The sequence below is a fragment of the Alligator mississippiensis genome, chromosome 9, assembly GCF_030867095.1.
Source record: "Alligator mississippiensis isolate rAllMis1 chromosome 9, rAllMis1, whole genome shotgun sequence".
Classification (NCBI taxonomy): Eukaryota; Metazoa; Chordata; order Crocodylia; family Alligatoridae; genus Alligator; species Alligator mississippiensis.
In genome coordinates, this window is record NC_081832.1 from 79850415 (window position 1) to 79870421 (window position 20007).

At 52.1% G+C, this 20007-nt stretch overlaps 1 long non-coding RNA gene across 7 annotated transcripts in view; it reads left to right on the top strand.

Annotated features, from left to right (window-relative positions):
* Window positions 1–18498, top strand: part of LOC132243364 (uncharacterized) — a 32716-nt gene extending 14218 nt beyond the window's left edge. For 2 of the 7 annotated variants that reach the window (XR_009454852.1, XR_009454846.1), the window contains 4 exons: window positions 1185–1282; window positions 12718–16548; window positions 17414–17570; window positions 18320–18498. This is a non-coding gene — a long non-coding RNA (uncharacterized LOC132243364). Of the gene's footprint in view, window positions 1–506; window positions 732–1184; window positions 1283–12717; window positions 16549–17398; window positions 17571–18319 lie in introns of all 7 variants that reach the window. The other 5 variants (XR_009454851.1, XR_009454849.1, XR_009454848.1 and 2 more) reach the window with 5 other exon arrangements.
* Window positions 18499–20007: the final 1509 nt, after the last annotated feature.

Below are 20007 nucleotides of genomic sequence, written 5' to 3' on the forward strand. Positions count from 1 at the left end.
CTATGGCTCTTGCCTCCAAACTACTGGCAGTGTCTTTCAAAAGCCACGGCATGTCCCTGGGCTAGGCCTATACCAGTGGGTAGATGCACAGACTTGCTGTTGTAACTCTCTGTGCCTGGATAGGTGTTGTGCACTTGGACTTCTGCCAGCTTCAGTACCTTGTACCCTGTTACCCTCATGTGGCCAGCAGCACAGGCCTATGACCCTAATGAACCTGTCAGCCCCTGAAGGCCATTGCTGAAACCCCTCATCCTACTGCTCTCTGCAGTGGGGATGCACCAGTATTTCCCCATTGCAGTTGGAGAGTTGCAACGAGGGTGGGAACAGTGCAGAAATAATGCTGCAACCTCACCTTCTATAAAAGGCTTACTCTGTTGCAGTAGGGCCATGATTCCAGATTCAGACATATATATATTTAAAGTTTAGAATGTAACCTGCAGCTGACAGGTATTGGCAAACACCTGTGTCCTGGTAGAAGGCTGTCACCACTACAACTCCTTTTGTAGCACAAACACGTAGCCTTGGGACCACTGGACTGAAATCTGGCTGTGTTTGGAATGACTGCATGCTGCCGTGGGGCTTTAACGAGCTATAGAAGAGATCAGAAAGGAAACAACTCAGGTGGTTATTTCTCCCTGTTGTGTAACCTAACCCAGCAAGCCAGAAGCTCTCTTGGAAACTGTTTGAAACTAGACGCAACCTACTTCCAAGAGCAAACCGTCAGAAAGCAGGTGAGGGACTGCAATATTAGAGCACAGATAAAGCATTTTTTTGAGACAGAGAAACCACTTCCTTTCTGAGCTTAAAGTCCTTATGCTTAAGGAAAGTTTACAAAGTGGTTTTAGAGGCCTGGCCTGGGGAAAAAACCAAATTAGGTTGCTAAACAACCACAGGTTGAACACAGGCCTTGACTTTGTGGTCCATTGTTATGTAGGCGATGTCCCCCAGTTTCTATACTGTGCTGGTGATACCAGCCCTCTTGAATGGGCTTGCTCTTGTATTTATGCTTTCTTCTGCATTTCACCTGTCAGCTACCTAGCAATGTCTCTCATTTGCTATGTATCTTCAAACTGGAGTTCAGTGCAGGCCCTTGTGCTGTGCTCTAAGCTCTCGCTTGTCGGCTGTTTCTGAGGGACCTAGAGACGGCAACGTTATCACCAGAACCTTACCTTTCTCTTTCCCAGCTCCACCGCCAGCAGTGGATTTAGAAATTCATTTAGAAATGGGGGCGCAGACCGTGAGGTGCAGCATCTCATTGAAAACGACCCACATTTTCTTCCAGGTAAATATCCACCGGAAGCTTTATTAAGATGTTGGGGGGAGGGCTCGGGCTGTATCATTTAGGATAAGCTAGAAGCAAAAACCAAGACGTGTCAGTGGAAGGAGTTGAAAGCCATGTGCAGGCTGTGGAAACAGGAGCTCCAGGCCCAGGTGCAGCACAGGCCGCAGACCCACACACGCAGGCCAGCTCCAGAGCACCAAGACCGTGAGAAGAGCAGGCCCTTTGCAGCGGCAGCAGGAGCGGTAAGAGGGGTCTGGGTGATGTGAACCATGACACCCAGAAATGCTGCCACTGCGGCCAAGCAGGAATAGCAGCAGGGGGATGAGGGCCCAGGCCTGGACCTACCTCTTCCACTGCTGCTGCAGTGCAAGCGATGGCCCACACAAGCCCTTATCTGGGTCGCGGGAGGCAGGATCTGCCGGGATCTCTGGGCCTGACGAGGCTGCCGGGCTCCAGGCATGAAAGGAAAGACGGGCTCCCTGCAGGCGGGTGGGTCTGGAGTCCCGCGGGCGCGAGCTCCGGCCCCGCGGGGAAAAACAAGAGAACGGACTCGGACCCGGCTGCGGCGGGGCGGGGCGTGAGGGGCCGCCCCGGGGGTGGGCTGGGGCGCGAGGCGAGGGCGGAACGCGCGGGATGGCGGGGGAGGGGCGCGGTTGGCCCGGGAGCCGCTTTGGGGGTGCTGCGCTTCCAAGGGTCCCCCGGGCGCATCCGGTCTGCTATCGGTGCGCCAGGGTGGGAGCGGAAAGTAGAGCAGCAGGTGGGACGGGGCACGGGGTGGGAATGGAAAACAGACCGGCGCGCGGGTCAGGATGCGGACAGCGGACTGGCAGATCAGACGGCACAAGAGATCGTGGCGGCTTTCCGGGAGCACAGACTACCGTACTCCGGAAGGAATCTGCCCCGTGTGCGGGTGCAGGACACCTGTGATTGCCCGGAGCTCCCCCGTGCAGCTCTGCCCAGGAGCAGGCGCAATGATAGCTGATCAACAGCTCAGCGTCCGCGCGTGCGTACTTGCTTTGCCCATTGAAGGGCAAAGCCGATGCACCACCCCCTCCCAAGTGCGCATGCGTGTTCATAGTCGTTCATAGCTGTTTTCATGGCGCAAGTGGGAGCCTGCACTGTATGCCCATGCACACTGGTTCTCTTTCAGTCATGCTTTTACGCTGCGACCGCTCTCTCGCACAGCAGCGCTGAGCCCTGACTTGCTGTGGCTGGGCACTGGGAGAAGGTGGGGGACAGTCTATCCTTCCCCGAGAGTTGGCAGCAGAGAGCCATCCAGTGCTTTTTCCTAATGCGTATGCGTACTCTCGGTATTCGTCGTGTGGTCACTGTCGCCGTAACAATGGTCCACGCTCGCCACTGTGGCAGCGTCCACTAGTCCGCAGGACGCATGCGCGAATCGATTATATGGCTGCTCGATATAGTTTGTCTGATTAATGTACATGTGCAGAGGGACAATATCGATTGACTCGGTGATCAGCTGAACAGGCTCTGAGGTAAACGCATGCGTACATCCATTATCCTTTGGGCAAACCTTATGCACCCCCTGTTCCGAAGTGCGCGTGCGTCATCGTGGTTTCTCTTGATGTTTTGTCACGTGAGTGGGATCAGCGTCTCATGCGTACTTGCGGATTTCGGAAACGATGTGCTGCCTGTTCCCAATTACACAAGTGTGGTCAGGGCCTCTCAGTGATGTGTTCGTCACGCAACTGGGAGCCTTCCCTGTATAGCACACGCGTAGTGAGCCTCCCCCAGCGTTTTTTTTAAAGCTGCAGCACCTGTGGCTGTAGGCTGGGAGAGACGTGGCGGCGGGGGCGGGCAACCATCTCTACGCGAGTATTGGACCTGGAGGGAACAGTAGTGTTCATCTTCAGTGCACATGCGCATTGACACGTGCACTGAAAGTTTCGGCAGTCGATATGTCGTCACTTCCTCTTTAACCGTGGAAACTGATTCATGCCTCTGGCAGCGTCGGTTGATTCTTAGGACGCATGCGCTAATCCTGAATATCGGTGATCGATATTTTTCGACTGGGTCTTGTGCGCAGGCACAAGTTCCACACGTATTGATAAATTCGGTGTTCAGGTGATCAGCTCACTTACTGCTCAGCGCATGCGTATTTGCTATGCCCATTCGCGGGAAATGCGATAGTCCACCTCTTCCCAAGTGCGCATGCGTTTCCGTGGCAGCTCATCGATATTTTCGTCGTGCAACTGGGAGCCTTAACTACCGCGCATGCGCACTGCGTCTTTGCCAGTGATCGCTTAATGTCGCGGTCGTTTTCGTGCACGGGGGGCCGCGCCCCGGTGCCTGTGGATTCGAGCCCCGGATGAAATGGCAGGAGGCGTCCATGCTCTTCCCCGAATGCTGGCTTAGCCAGTGGGGGATGGTCTGAGCAGACAGAACACACCAGCAGTTGCCTAGGCTTCTGCCTGGAGGCACATCATTCCTGTGTCCTGCTCCAACGGTAACCCCTGCAGCTCTTGCCTCTGACTGCTGGTAGCAGGGGTGACTGGTACCTCCTGAGTCTGGGACAGGCACAGTTTGTTGGCAGGCCAAAAGCTTCATATCTACTCTCAGTCCTGATCCTCAAGGGAAACTTACACACTTCCCAGAGACGAGCCTGTGAGCTCCATTTCATCAACCTCTTGGATACTAGAGATCATGGACTAAACATAGACATTGGATTTTTGACACATTATAATCTGCCTGGCAACTGACTCCCCAGCCCAGCCCAGCCCAGCCCCTGGCTTCTTTACTTTTCTTTCCATCCAGGAAGAGCACACACCAACTGCTGAAACCTCCTTAGCCTGACAAAGGGTTTTTGAACCCAAAAGTTTGCTTAATAACTATTCTCCAACTATTTGGGTTGATCTAATAAAAGATATAAAATTCATCCAAGGAACCTTGTCTGCTCATATCTACTCCTATACTTGTGTGCTGTGGCTTAGTGCCCCCTCCCCCCCATCACGCTGCTGGCATGCACAGCAAGAAAACTGCCTTGTCCTGAGTGGTGCTGAGTCGGGGCCCAATCCCAGGCGGGGAATGGGCCCCTCTCTGCCTCTCCTACCAGTTGCCTGTGGCTAGTAGCACCCTCCTGTTGTACAGCTTCTCTTTATTTACACGTAATATTTATATGTGGGTTTATATAATCAGTACTAGCCACTTGCCTGTCAAGAATGGCGGAAGGGAGAGGGGGCTCGGATGCAGTGCTGCCACCTAACACCCCATGCTGCCATTGTTTCACCTCAAGCAGGGAGTCAGGTGGGGGTCTCGGGTCCCCCACCCTCTGTCCAGTCCTCTGCGTGGCTTCGGAATCATGATGGTGCTCCCCCACGCTTGGAGCGCTCTCTTTCTGTCAGCCATTTGGGGTGTGAATAAAGTGTTATGGACAGACAGACTTAGGTTATTATAATATTAGAATTCTGATAGGTGTCATGTAGATGTATCTCAGTGAAAGCTTGGGAATGGGAGCGAACCAGGTTTCCTGTGGACTTGGGAGATGCCATGTAGCTGGGGCCTCTGTCCCTGGGGAAAAATACAACTCTGAGATGGAGGAGCACTGCTCATTAGGGGTGTGCAAAGTGAGCCTGATCCGATTCAGATTCGGCCCAAATCAGGGACAGTGACTCGATTCGTTGATTCAGATCACTGTCCCTGATTCAATTTGGCCAGATCTGAAGATTTGATGCTGATTCGGACATAGGAAAAACTTTTAAAGCTGTGTCTGTATACCTCAAGGTACCAGCGCAGCTTGTGAACACTGCGATGCTGGGGTGCATGGAGCTTCCCACAGGAGGAGGGGGTGGCCCTCCACGTGCTCGACGGCAAACCTGGAAATAGACGGGAAGTACTTCTGGGTTGTCTGGACCATGTGCTCCCCTGGCTTGGCGATTGGCCACGGGAGGGCCAGGGTGCTGCTGCCGCCCCCCTCCCCAGACCCGTGACTTATACATGTCATGCATAAGTCAGGCTTCTGCTAGGTGTGTAGTTTGCAAGAGTCCATGTGGCCTGTCAGCCACTGACTGTATCTACAGCCTATGGGAGGAATCACCCTGCAACGCCCTCCCTCTTGCCGCCCCTGCCTCCCGTTATCTACATTACAGGTAACCTTGTGGGTAGGCTGCTAATAAGAGAGGCAGAAGTAAGTCTATAGCCCCACCTTTTCGTTGTTTGCACCTTGAAACAGGAGAACAAACCTTTATTCCAAAGTCTGTCTGTCTATCCAGAACCACACAACATAGGTGCTCACTTACATTGGCTGGGGAGACTTAGGATGGAGGAGGAGGGGGGGCACAGATTGGCAGCAAGTTTTCTTGAATTTGCTGAGTTTTCCAAATTTCCCTTCAGCCTATGCCAATATTTATAGATACACATTTGGGTTACATCAGTCGCTACCACTACTACTACTTAAGGATAAAGCTATGCTGTTGCATATGTCGATTATTTAATGTATAGACTTTCCTTAGCTCCTTTTAGGCCTGGTGCTTTGTTTAATTATTTGATGGTTTCCTTTACTTGGTGACCAACTTAGTTGTCACATCTGCAAAAGTTCATGCTGCAGTCATTCAGAACAAGGCTTTGGGCCTTCTGTTTGCAGCACTTCTCCAGCTTAGCCTAGATGCCTTGAAAATGGCTCAGGCTGGCAGCAGGGTCATTTTACCCTCATCCATGGTTAACGGATTGATGGTTAACAGCGTGAGCGTTTTTCCTCGTGTGAAAGTGTCTGATGTGGATCTGCCCTTTCTCACAGGCTAGTCCTTGTGCACTTGTCCTTGGAACCAGCTTATGGGTGAGGAGGTTCAGCGTGACAATAGCACCTAAAGGCCTGGGGTAGAAGGGCCCCTGACAGCTGTCACGTCTGCAACAGGTCCCTGTGTGGGCTGCTGAGAAACAGGCCTCATTTTCCTGTGCCCAACACCACAGGGCCTGTGACCCTAATGTTTCTGTCAGCCTCTGACTCCCACTTCTCGTGGAGGCCTCCCATGAAACCCCTTGTCCCGTCACAGCTTGCAGCATAGCTCCACCACTATTTCCCAGCTGCAAGTGGAGAGTTGCAAGGCCGGTGGGGAAGAGCTTTCCTCGCTCCCACGCTCTTTATTTCTCTCAGCTTAAAGCTATTTGTCCTTGTGCTCTATTTTTGTCCTCCCGCTCGCATAGCCACCCTGTCTCCTCGATATGCTGGGAGGTGGTGCATATGGACCCCTAAGGACTGTTTGGTTCCGGGCTGATACTCCAACCTCTCTAGAGACCACCTTGCAAAATGCCAAATTTTCATTTTTTAAAGAGAAAAAGAAATGAAAAACTTGTTGTTCAGGAAGCACCACAGGAAATCAGTTCAATTCCAGGGGAGAGTTTGGGATTTTTGGTGTAAAATAGTATTGTCATATTGAATGTAATAGTTTGAATGTTTGTAATAGTTGCCCATTAGCCAGTTTAGGAAGAAGACAAAATTCATCTTCTTATCTAGGCCATTGTTTTGGTCTACGTGCGGAAGGTCCTGACTTTGCTCCAAGTTTTAACTCTTGAATTTTATCTTTAGAGGCCTTTAACAAAGTTAACATAAAAATGACCCTTAAGCAAACATCCCACATTCCGAGAGATCAAACCCTAGGGCCTTTGACAAGATTGCAAATAAAAGTCAATTCAGTGATCTGGAAATTCCACAAAGTAATTAAAATTGTCAAGCAAAAGAAACTGATTACCAAGCAAAAGAATCTGTTAAGTAAGATCCCAGCCCAAATTTGGGAGTAGTGACAGGTTTGAGTAGGAGGGGCCCAAGACCGCACCTCACTCAATAAAAACTGTAACCTACTGTCCCAATTTGAAGGTAACCTCACTTGCAGAACAAAGAAGGAAGAATCGGAAGTGTAGGCCGGATCAGACTGATCACCTGAACCACCCTCTCCGTGAACACGAATCTCTTAGTTCACGCTGAAGCTGCGGAGCACCTGAAAGGGACCGAAGGAAGGGGACTTAGTCCTATCAGTATTGAGGCCAGCCCATTGAAATGTACTGCTGCGGCCAACCCAATAAATTGTACTACTGAGGAATGAAACCGTATTTAGGAGTTTGGCTTCTCGGAATGCTAGGATTGTAAGTATATTATGAAAATAATAGTATTAATTAAAATTGAACTTTGAGTTGTAATTGTTGTTTTTGTAATACTAATTCTTATAACATGGTTTGGGAAGGAAGTGCATTTGGAGCATTGTTTCTGACATATGTAGTTATTGTGTTCTTAATGTTTGTGGTATTTCTTAAAGCTAAGCAGTGTGTAGCAAAGAATTTTAAAATAAAATTGTGTTGTATGAATTAAGTGCATAATCATTGTGAAATCGTGCAATCAACTAAATACTCCCCCAGCCAGTGCATCAAACGAATCAGTACGCTGTGTGGGATCTTCTCTATTCCATAACCCGCTAGAGACAAGTATAACAGTGAGAATGGGGTTGAAGTGATGGTGTTATTCATTGTGTGCTTATTCTGAAAAACTTGAACCTGTGCAGAGATGTATCCAATAAGGGTGTGTATGTATAACACACACCATAATTAATACAGTGATCCTGTTACTATCCTTCCCTCTGGAGAAAGCCAGAGAAAATAAAACCGAGCTCAGTGCCGCGCTCCTGTGGTGACAACCGGGCTTTGCAGCGTGGAGGTGCTGCAGATAAGTGACCGGCTCCGAGCACCCGTGCGCGCGGGGCCCTGTAGATCGGATTTCAGGCGGCGGAAATAATGGCCGCTCCGCGCTGCCCGCCTGGGGCCCGAGCCGGGCTTGGAGCCCGGAGATGAGGGCCGGGAACAAACCCGGGTTCGCGCCGCTCGGGGCGGACACACGATCCCGGGACAGGGATCCCGGCCCGGCGGAGCGCGGCGGGGCCGAGTTCGGCGTCTCGCGTTTCCGTTGGTCGCTTTCAGGAGTGCGACGATTGGCTGACAGGGCTGTGTGGGCGGGGTCAGGCCTAGGCGGGCCTTGTCTTTGTTCACTCTGATTAGCCGCTGCCTCAGGAGGCGGGTCCAAGACTCGCCCGCCTTCTCCGCAGTCTGATTGGCTGTAATGGATCAGTGAGTGGGGTGGCGATTGGTCCGAGTCCTGTCCCCAGTGGAGCCATTCAGCTGGCCGGGCGCGGGCGTGTGCCGTGGGGAAGTGGGGGGGCGCCCCATTTGCCCCAAGCCGCGCGCCCCGCTTCCGGACCGGTGCTGCCTGGCGGGCTCCGTTCCGAGGCGTGTCGTTGCCAGCAAGATTTGCACGGAGTTTCCCCTTTTTGAAGGAGAAAAGAAAAACCCGTTGTTCAGGAAGAAGTGCAAAGGGTCAGTTCAAGTCCAATGGAGAGTTGGGGAACATCGCTGTAAATGAAGTAAAATATTGAGCCGAGGGGATTGAAGTGACAGTGTTAATCGTTGTGTGCTTTCTTCGGGAAACTGAATTCGTACAGCGATGTATGTAATAAGGGTGTGCGTGTGTATGTGTGGGATAGGTGCCATAATTAGCAGTGAACCCACTACTGTCTACAGAAGGGGAAATCGAGATAGTTTGCGTCCAGACCTACAATGATAAGTGCAGCTCAGACATCTATAACAGGGGCATTGTGCACCCACAGCGCGCGTCAGAAATACACTTGTGGGCGCGGCCTCCCGCGCTCCGAGCTGGGTGCAGCAGCCGCCGGATCAAGGCACCGAGGGGAAATCCCTGCTGAGTGCTGCCCTCCTGTGGCCACGCCGGGCATCGCAGCGCGGAGGTATCGCCGGGAACAAGCCAGCTCCGTGCTGCCGTGCTGTGGCTCACCCGCGGCCCCGCAGCCCGGCTGTAGGGCAGAGGAAATAAAGGCGGCTCCGTGCTGCCCTCCTGGGGCTGGAGCGGCGCTTGGAGCCCGGAGATGAGGGCCCGGAACAAAGCCGGCGCCGTGCCGCCCTCCCTGCGCTTCAACCTGCGCGCTGCAGCTGGGTTTTCAAGACAAAGAAAAGAAAATTTTCCCCTGCGCTACTTCCCTGTGCTTCCATGCGGGCTTTGCAGCCGCGAGAGGAGGACAGCGAGAGCACGAAAAGCGGCCCCGGCCGCGCACCTGTAGCTCAGGCAGGCGAGAGATAAAGGCAGGGAGAGAAAAAAAAAAGGCGTCGCTCGCTCGGGGCGTTCCCGGAGCAGTGCCCGCGGCCGGGGCCAGGCGGGTTCGCGCTGCTCGGGGCGGACACACGATTCCCGGGACATTGATCCCAGCCCGAGGAGCGCGGCAGGCCCGGGATCGGAGTCTTGCGTTTCTATTGGTCATATTAAGGCATGAGGCGATTGGGTGGAGTTGTCACTTGGGCGGGATCGGCCGCTCCGCCCTTCTTTGCTCTGATTGGCCTCTGCTGGCGGAGGTGGGTCCAGAAGAACACCCTCCTTTTTCGCATTCTGATTGTCTGCCGGGGCACGGTGGGTGGGGCTGCACTCTTCTGTGTGCTGATTGGTCTGACTTGGCTGCTTAGCGGCCCTGTTTTGCTGTTCGTCTTTCCGCTCACGCCTCAGCTGTGATCGGAGTTTACGTCCCCCAGCCGGCCCGGGCAGCCGGAAGGTCCTGGAGCGCTGCGGCAGGCTGTCCTGGCGATCACGGCGGGTCGTGCGGGAAACTGCGTTCCCCACCTTGCGGGGTGTGTCAGGCTGTCTTCTGAGGCTGGAGTTGAACCTTGAAGCTGTGTCTGTCCCAGTGCCCCGTTTTTCTCCTACTCCCGCCTGCGTAGCCTCCCTGTCTTCTCGATTGGCTGAGAGGTGGTCTAAGGGCGTTGACGTGGGCCCCCAAGAAGGACTGTTTGCTTCTAGGCTGACGCTGAAACCTCCCTAGAGAGCACTTGGCAAAGCACCACTTTTCTACTTTTTAAAGAGAAATGGATATTATAGTAAAAATAGGTTAGACTCCATGATTTTGAAATAATGCTTGAGCAGCAACTATATAATAGAAGTGTCTTATGACCATCTTATGACCCTGTGCAAGATCATAAGGTCTAACGACTTAGCTGTGGTCTGCTGTTTTTACTGCTTGCCTTGCATCTTGAAGTTATCCCTGCCCAATGCCCTAAGGTTACGCTAAGATAAGAGGTTACTAAAGTTTACTAACTTTGCCGCAGTTCCCCTTTTCCTCTGCGCATGCGACAAAAGATTTCGCTGCAGTTCTGCTTTTTGAGTGCGCATGCACTAACCCTGATAAGTCACACTAACCAATAACAAGTTAAGTGCAGCCTACAAGATAAGACGTAACAATTAGGAAATGGTAATGCTGCCAATAAACATCTAATACGTTAAAACTCTATGTTCAATGTAAGCTATAAAAATGTAATTCCGGGCCAGACTAGTGGTCGACCAGATTTGAGATCAGCTTCTGGGTCGAACTGTTTGCAAACAATAAATCTGAGATGGACCCAGCCTCTGTGTGTGTGTGTGTGTGTGTGTGTGTGTGTGTGTGTGTGTGTGTGTGTGTGTGTGTGTGTGTGTGTGTGTGTGTGTGTGACTCTCTCCTGGGGTGGATTGGACAAGCCTCCAGGGGAACGAAACTAGCCGTTTGGGCAACAATATGAAAAGCCTCTTGTTGTTCGGGAAGCACCACAAGACATCAGTTCAATTCTGTGACAGAGTTTGGGATCTTTGGTGTAAAATAATGTAGTATTGAGAACAAGGGACTCACCTGACTGTGTCATTTATTGCGTGCGTACTTTGAAAAACCTGAAACTGTACAGAGATGTGTCCAATCAGGATACGTTCGTATGTGATCCTGTTACTATCTCTCACTCTGTCTCTATAGATGGGGATGGTGATACAGATATTCATGTATTCTCCCGGAGCAGCCGGGATTTCAAGACAGAAAAAAGAAAAACCTGCCCTATGCTGCTCGCTTGCTTTTGAACCGGGCTTTGCAGCCAAGACATGATGGCAGAGAGGAAAAAAAAAAACCCGGCTCCGGCCGCGCACCTGTTGCTCAGGCAGGGGGCAGGTTAAGGTGGAGAGAAGAACAAAGGCCCCCCCTCGTGCGGGGCGTAAGTCGGGCAGTGCCCGCGGCGGACGTACGATTCACGGACGTGGATTCAGGGCCGGGGAGCGCAGCAAGGCTGGGATTGGAGGTTCGTGTTCCTATTGGCCAACATGAGGCGTGAGGCGATTGGGTGGAGTAGCCGATTGGGCGGGGTCACCACTACTCCGCCCATCTCCGCTCTGATTGGCCTGTTCCGGGGAGGCGGGACCAGGAGCCTGACCTCTTTATTCGCATTCTGATTGGCTACCGGGAATTGGAGGGTGGTGTGCGGGCTTCTGTGCACCTTTTGGTCCGACTCCGCTGCCCCGCTCGGCTGTCCGCCTGCGCCTGACGGGTCGGCGCTGCCCGGAGTCCACGTCCTGCTGCTGGCCCGGACACCGGGCGGCCCGCGAGAGCTGCGACCGGCTGTTGTGGCGACCATGTGCGGGCAATCGCGCTCCCCACGGCGGGAGCGCCCGGCACGGCTGTGCTAGCGGCCACGTGTGAGCGAGGCGCGCAGGTCGGGCCCGGGGAGGAGCAGGTTGAGGCGCCGGGCGTGACCCTCGTGTCTGCCCGGCCGGCGCTTGCCCTGCGGAGGCAGCAGCGCTGCGGGCGGCTTTGTGTGCGGTGCCGCCGCTCGGCCGCTCCCGCCACCGCTTGCCCCGCGCCTGCGCCCTGTCGCCGCTCCCGCCCCGGGGGCGCCCGGCCCAGCCCGGCCTCGGGCCACGGCGAGGGGCGCGGGCGGTCCGGGTGTGGGGTGACGGAGGCGGGGTGTTGTGGGGCGTCGTCTGCACCGGGGCGGGGCCGGGCGAGCCGGGCATGGGGCCGGGCGGGCACGTGCGTGGGCTCGTGGGAATCCCGCTATTTTGTGTGGTGATGTGGGGGCGTTTGTACGGAAACGTTTGTGGAAATGTGGGACAGCGGGACAACTCCGTGGGGATTGGGAACTTCACTGTGGAAATGTGTGGGATTAGGGGGTTGTTCCTGTGTTTGTTTGAAAACTGATTATTCTGTGTGGTGATGAAGGACTCTGAAAAATATTGTGACTGTGTGTAGAAAGCTCATGATTTTAGAACTGTTTGTGAAAATGTATGGAAATATGGTGATTTTGTATAAAGAAAATGGGGTGGATATTTTAGGGTCGCTTGGGAATTTTTGTGTGTGATTGGTGTGTTGTGGGGCCGATGGAAAGTTGTGTGGTGGTTAGGTAATAAGTATTGAAACACGGTTATGTTGTGTGAGGGAAATGGTGTGGGGATTTGGAAACCTGTCTTGAGGGCACGTGGTGGTTTTTGTGTGGAAAACCAGCCCTTTTGTGTTGACGTGAGAACTCTGAATGGAAATGTGCTGCGCCGGGTCCGTGAGGGTCATCTTATCCCTGCGGTGCGGTAAACGGTGCGTGCGTTTTCACTTGCGTGAAAGTGTCTAACACAAGTCTGCCCTTTCTCGCAGGCTGCTCCTCGTGCCCCCGTCCTTGGAGCTGGTGTGTCAGTGAGGAGCTGCAGCCAGAAAGAATTGGGGCAGAAGGGCTCCCAGGAGCTGTCATTTCTGCAAGGGTCACTTCAGGCACTCAGACGGGTGTGCGGGGCCTGCAGCGCTCCCTTGCAAAAAGCCAAGGCGCCACGGGTGACAGGTGAGTGTGATTCTGCTTTGACACGCTCACTAGACACTCAGCTTCTGCCTGGATGCACATCATCCATGTGTCCTACTCCTACAGTAACACCTCCAGTGACGGCAGCTCTTGCCTTTAACTGCTGGTAGCACCTTCCAAAAACAATGACCTGCACGTTGGTTTGCAGGATGCTGGGGGCCCAGATCCTGCAGATTTTGTATTCTCCCTGCCTGTGCCTGGACCAGGTGTTGAGCACTTTGGTCTGTGCAAGCTTCGGCACTTGTTAGCCACACAGCCCCTGGGACCGTGTCCTACCTGACAGCCTTTGTCAGCCTCTCCTAGTCTCGTGCTTCCTCAGAAGGCTTCCATGAGATCCCTTGTCCCGTCCCAGTCTGCAGCAGGCCTGCACCACTGTTCTCCAGGTCCCTTTAGAGAGTTGTAGGGGAGGGGGGAGAATGCTTCTTTGCCCCCTGCTCTTTGCTTCTGTCAGCTATAAGCTGTTTAACTTTTTGTTTCCCTTTTCCCTCTTCTTGTCTATGCTGCAACTGCCCGGCCCCTCTGCTTCCCCTGTAGCTGCACCATTCTTGCTGCAGCTGCCTTGAGTCCACACCTGGGTTGCCCTAGGACTCCTCTCTGATGCATCACTTCTTCCCCTGGGCCAGGAGATGAGGGCAAGTACCAAAACTGGCCCTGTGTCCTCCTGGCTTCAGGCCCTTCCAGCGGAGCCTGGAGGTAAAGGCAGGGAAGGGAGGGAAAGGCCTTTCAGTGCTGCCAACATGTGACTAACGCTGAGCATTGCAGCCAAGAGACAAAGGGCAGCAGGGATCTGGGTTTTCCTCTTCCCACCGAAAAATGAGACCACCTGTATGTGTCCCTGGCATTCCCTGCAGAAATGGGTCATCTGCTGGGCTGCAGAGGCCCTGGGGAAGGGCAGCAGGGTGGGAGCCCACAGCTGGCAGCCTGCTGCCCTCTATGCACAGATCTGGGGGCATAGGTCCCTCCGTCCCTTGGAAGGATGCGCAGCAGCAGGGAGCTGGCGCCCCCCAAGCTGAGCCCACAGCAGGCAGGCAGTGGGTGGGGGGTGCTGGGCTTTGCTCCACTGAAGGAGCTGCTGCCTCCTGCCGGGGGCAGGGAGCTGTGGGCCTGGGCCGTGTAGCCCTGGCAGTGGGGTGCTCCCTCTGGCAGGGCTGGGGAGGTGAGGAGGGTGTGTGGGGGAGTGAGGGGCCTTTCACTTTAATCATGGATTTTGGGGGTTTTATGAGAGAATTAGCAGGGAGGTTTATTTATCGGAGAATAAGCAATTTTTTATCAGAGAAAACCAGGATCTCTGGTCATTAGAGCAGCGTGTGTGAGGTGGGTGCCCACAGCGTTACGTGGTGTGGGCTGCACACACGCTCCCTGGGCACTGCTGTGAGGCAGGGTCCCGGTGTCAGCCCTCTGCCTGCTGTGGACAGCGGGAGCGCTCCAACAGCAGCCTGGCTCCAGCACTGTTTTTCAATCTGGGCATGCACGGCAGCTCTGAGTCTGTGTGTTTGGGTGGTCCCTGAGGGGGCCGGGGTGGAGCAAACTGAGGGCACTGTGCATGGCCCTCGTGGCTGCCAGGCCGGCACTTGCCCAGTGGAGGCAGCTGTGCTGCGGGTGGGATCCCCCGTGGGCACATGCGGGGCGGGGCATGGAGTGGCGTGCAGGGCAGGTGGGGGTTCTGTGCGCGGTGCCATAACCTGGCCACTCCCTCCTCGAGCCTTGGAGCTGGTGCTTCTCTGTGCCACCTGCCCCCGGCCCTTCTACTCACCCCATGAATGAACAGTCACCGCTCTCCTGGGGTGGCCAGTGTAGCGAGGCTGCATAGTGCAGCCGTGGCCAGCGCAGTGGCAGTGTGGGTGGGAAGGACCCGGCGCCAAATGGACCCGCGGGGAGCGGGTGTTTCGGTAGTGTTGTGGGGGGTGTTTTAGCAAATAGAAACCTAGGATTCTGGACTAGCCTAGGGATTGGCATGACACCTCATTGAATGAGTGATAGAAAGGCTTTATTTACTACAAGTATTCCAGGTCAAGTGAGGCCGAACCAAAGCAAAGTCCAGTAATTAGTAATAAGGTGATGATTTCTCACCAGACAGGTGTCTATGAGGCGGTCTGTTTCTCTTCAGCTTCTCACATAAGCTGGGCACGGCAGCAGTTGGTGTCACACATTTCTCACTATTGAAGCGCGCTGTTAGCTGTTTCACTGGCTGTGTTATACCCTTAGTCCAGCATCTTCAAAGCATTCTTTTAGTTGTAGAAATCAAGAGAGTCCCCAGCAGTGATTGCCAGGAACATCCTGTTAATCAGCCTGCTCATTGTTGGTACCAGAAAGTTCCAATTGGACCGAATGACCTTCCTCAGGAACAAGAGGTTATTCATTTCTATGAAGTTTGGAACGTAGCTAGAAACTGATTAACCACCAGGAAAAACCCACGTGTCCTTGGAAAATGAGGTAAATCATGGAAAAACAACAGAGACAAAACTAAATCGGGGGGAGACACCTGTCCCAAACGGAGAATGTCTCTTCTTGCAGATAAACACGAGTTAATTGCAAAAGAAATATTTACCATACTAAGTAATCAAAGATAGACATTTTACATAATTACATGAAATCCCATGTCCTGTCCCAGTCTGCAGCAGGCCTGCACCACTGTTTCCCAGCTTCCTTTAGGGAGTTGCAAAGGAGCGGAGAGAATGCTTCCTTGTCCTCTGCTCTTTGCTTATATGAGTTTTAAGGTGTCTATCTGTTTCAGTTCCGCCTTTCCCTCCTCCATCTGTGCTCCCTGTGTCTTCTGTATATGCTGGACGTTGATGTAAGCCAGGGGCTGGCAACTATTTGGGCCTGTGGGCCACTGTGGTGGTTCTGGGGAGGTGCAGTTGGCTGGTCAGTGCTGCCCACCCTGAATAGCCCAGATCCCGTGTGCCCTGTGGTTCCTCCCCCTACTGCCAGCAGTGCACAGCCTGAGCCCCAACCCCAGCCCACTCTGCACCTGCTCTGGACTCTCCCTGGCCAGAGTGGACGAGCTGGAACTTGTGTGCATAGCCCTCAAGGGAATAGAAGGCTAAATATACATCGTAAGAGCAACTTGTAAAAAAAATACAGAACAGATGTCCTGTACATGACAAACACTTCCCTCACCAAACATCCTAAGGTATAGGGTGTTAAAAAGTCGGAACCATTCATTGATTGTCTGGGGTTTGAAAAATAAACCATCACTTGTACAAGCTACTGCAAATGTGCCCGATTGATATTGAAATACCCCAAGACAGGTTTAGTGACACCTCTAAGTATCCAGTCTGGCTGCTCAGACCCATCAGCTGTAAATTGACCTACAATTACAGGGTCTGCAGAGATGCACAAGGTTTACACATAGACAATGCAAGAACAGGAGTCAGGCAATTAATCGTTATGGTGTGATGATAAACATCTTTTCCTCCCTGTTTGTTTGGACTCTAATTGGCCAACTATCAAGGAAAAATGCTTTGAAGTTGTACAGTTTAATAGTATAAGAACAGAATTTGCAAGGAAAGCATGTGCTCCAGGAGAAGCCGAGAGAGAGAGAGCAGTGCTACATCGCACCCAGCTTAACCAGCAATGGATCCTGCTTGGTCAAAGTTGCAAGATGGGACCAGCATCCTTCACTGGCATTGGTGAGAGAACACTATTGCTGCTAAATATGTACTAGGACTTTGTGGAGTAGCTCATTTTATTTTGGGAAGGAGTCTTTTTGTCATTTGGTTTTATAAGCTTGCTTGTGGTATTGTTGTTAAAGCTTTTCTGTTATTGATCACCCGCGTGTTGCGTCACAGCTGCTGCCACTGCTGTGTATGCTTAGATGCAGCTCTGGCCCTGCTCTGGCCTGACAGTGGAGGCATTGGCAACCCTAGCTCCAAATCTATGTCAGGGTCAAGGCCTGGGCTGCAGCTGCTACTGCAGCTGCTGCCCTCCACTGTTTCCCACCGCGTTGTGGTCTAGAGTCCTAAATTGAGGCTAAACAATGTGGGGCAGACAGCAGGGGGGATGAGGGGCTCAGGCAGTCTGAGGTGGGGAGGGCAGGTGGCAGGGGCACAGGCACACCATGGGAATGGGGAAGGGTGGGAGGCAGGGGGCAGGTATGGGGAGACAACCCTCCAATATTTAGATTCTATACATGGTAAATTATAACAACATTATAAATTTTCCATGTGTCGAATCTAATTAGTTGGGGGTGGGTTAAAATCAAAGTTACCTTGGATTTAGGTAAATATGGTAAAACAATGATCTGTGCTGGCTGCCTGGTCTTTGTGACTGGAGACCCCTGTCTTCCTGACCTGATGGACTCACTGGGTAGGTGTCGCATTCAGCACTTGGGTCTAGGACCCGCCTGCTCACTCTGGGTAGATGTAGGATTTTCTTTTGATGTGACTTATGAGGGGCCTGTGCATCCCAGCCAATGCCTTTGTACCTGGGTGGTGGTCAGACAGTGGCTCAGCATGACTCCTTTGTATCCTATTCTCGAAGTTTTTCTACCAACAGTCCCCTGCATCCTTGAGTACCCAGCATGCTGCATCGCTCTGCACCAGCATCACTTCCACCAAGAAGATTGAGATAGACTGTACCATCATGCCTGATGGTACTATTGTGACCACTGTCACCACCATTCAGTCCAGGCCCAAAGTGGACTGCAAGCTGGGTAAGGTCTGATTAGTATGTGACTCTTAGACATGTTGCTGGTATCTGTAGTGAGAGAATAAAGCAGCTCTTAATTTCACCAGGCTTAGTCCTATAGCATGTGGTTAGCTTCTGTAGCTGTCAAATGCAGCAGTCCCTGCAAATGTGCTCCTCATGTAGATAATGAGAATGGTGCCTGGAGCCTGTGGTGTGAGAATGGGATTATTGGCACTGGGCGATGCTGCTGTTCTGTTGTTGGCATCATGCTGTAACTGGGAAAGTACACTTGGCACCCAGGGCCTCTGCTTCTGACAATTTTTGCGCTGCTACTGGCTTCCTGTATGACTCTGGGTAAATCAGTTTGTCTCTCTGCTTCCATTGCCTCATCTCTAAAGTAAGTCTGATGCCGAACTGTGGTGTTCCTCATGTCAGCATTGTGCACTAAGTACTGTCATGTGCTGAGTAGAACCAAATGCTTTCCAACTTGGCTTGGTAGCATTCCCTAGCTTCAGTTCCAGGTGTTGCACAGGACTGGGTAGGAGACCAGTGTGCACTGTGACCAGTGTCTGGGATGCTACATGACTTGCTCCATGTTTGAAGGAGACCTAGAAGGTTCCCCATTTTTACACAATGCTGGGTGGAAAGGCTTTGATGGACCCAGTGCCGTAGTCTTCCCTGTAATGGGCAAAGTTTGTGCCTCCGAGGCAGACAACCTTAGGCAGGTCCTGTCCCTCCTACTGCTGACTTTGTGCCTTTCTTTCTTGTGTCTAGATTCACCTTCAAGATCTCTGTCCAAAGTCAAGGTGATGGAGAAGACAGTGGTGCTTTCAGAGAGCAGCTGTCCCAGCAACACCTCACCCAGCAGCATGTGCATGTCCTTTGATACCTGAGACCTTCCTTAGTAGCAAGAAGTTCCATCTCTGGTGGCAAAATATAACTCATTCTCTTGACTGTTTTGTATCCACTGTTGGAGAAGCTCACTTGACTTTATAGAAGGCAGGGTAGATTTGCACCTTATAGACAAACTAAACTGTGCGTGTGTGTAAATACACGCACGCAGAGCACAAGGCTTCCATGGGCTGAAGCTCACTTTATCTAATTCTGCGTGTGCACGTATATGTTGTCTCTGTCTGGTTAGTCTATAGGGTGCTAAATTACTTGACTTGAAGCTAACATGGCTAAGTGTCTCTCTGCTTACCATCCTTTGCTTCAAACAATACTTAAAAATACCGGGGGAGGGGAGGTACGGGGTGGGGAGGAAGATGGTGAGGATGGAGTAGTTAACCTTGTTGTCAACTCTAAGTTGTCGCCGATCTTGCATATCCATAAGAGGGCTTTACAAATTCTGTATTCGTGAGTTGCTTCTCAGCCCTTGGCTAGAACATATTCTGTTAAGCAGGGCGTGATGGCAATTAGTTGGGAGTTCAGGGCCAGAATTGAAACAATTCCATATGCACCTGAAGCTTCATGTGCCAATTGCTCAGGATGAAATGGCACTTTCTCTTGGCTATGCTGCATCTATGGAGGCAACAGTGCATGGGGACTCTGTGGTTTCTAGCACTTAAGAGCAGATGCAGAACTCAGCTGAGGCATCCCAGTTGCTGGAAGCATCCTTCTCAGGACAAAGGTCCAATCAGGAGCTAGATGAAACAACACAATCGGACATCTCTGAAAGATCGGACATCTCTGGAAGATGTTGAGTCTGAAACTGGCTCTACTGGAGCCCTTGAGACCAGGAGCTTAAAGGATGACAAAGGTGAGGACCAGTGTTGCTTGGAACATGAGCCAGTCAGCCTTACAGACCTGAGTATAGCGTGATGGTCGCGTCTTGTGGCTGAGTAAGTGTCCGCTTGTGCAGTGGGTGATGGTAACTTCATTCCTTATCTGTTTTGCTAATCTACAAGGTGATGTGCTTTAGGCAAGATGGTTGTGATTACTTCTGGAAGATATGTCACAGCAGTCACTTTTTGGCATACAAACAGCCAACCTGTGTTAGCAGCACAAATTGCAGGAATGGGACTTGGACTGGCATGTTCTCCAAATAGGTGCACAAATAAAAGGAGCAAGCAAGGTGCAGTGTCAAATACAAGGCAAATATGAAGTCAGTTTTAAGACTTATTTTACCAAGTGTCCAGTATCATAACTGCTAAAAGCAATGGGTCAGTTGAGGGAGACCTTGCTACAGAGCTTTTGGGAATTGGTGAAACTACTAATTGTGTGATGCAAGATAGTAATGTAGTTTGCCTAACCAAACAAAACATGTCTGTGTAGGTGAAATACTTACTGATGGGGAGAGGCAATAGTCTATAAATGGCATGTTGGGTTTTTTTGTTTTTGACCTCTAGAGTCACAATGAAGTCAGCCTCGTGCTGCCTGGAAATGCAAGTGCAGATTTTTAAAAAAATATATATTTATTGATTTTTTTTTTTTTTTTTTTGTCCCCCAGGCCAAATCAGTTC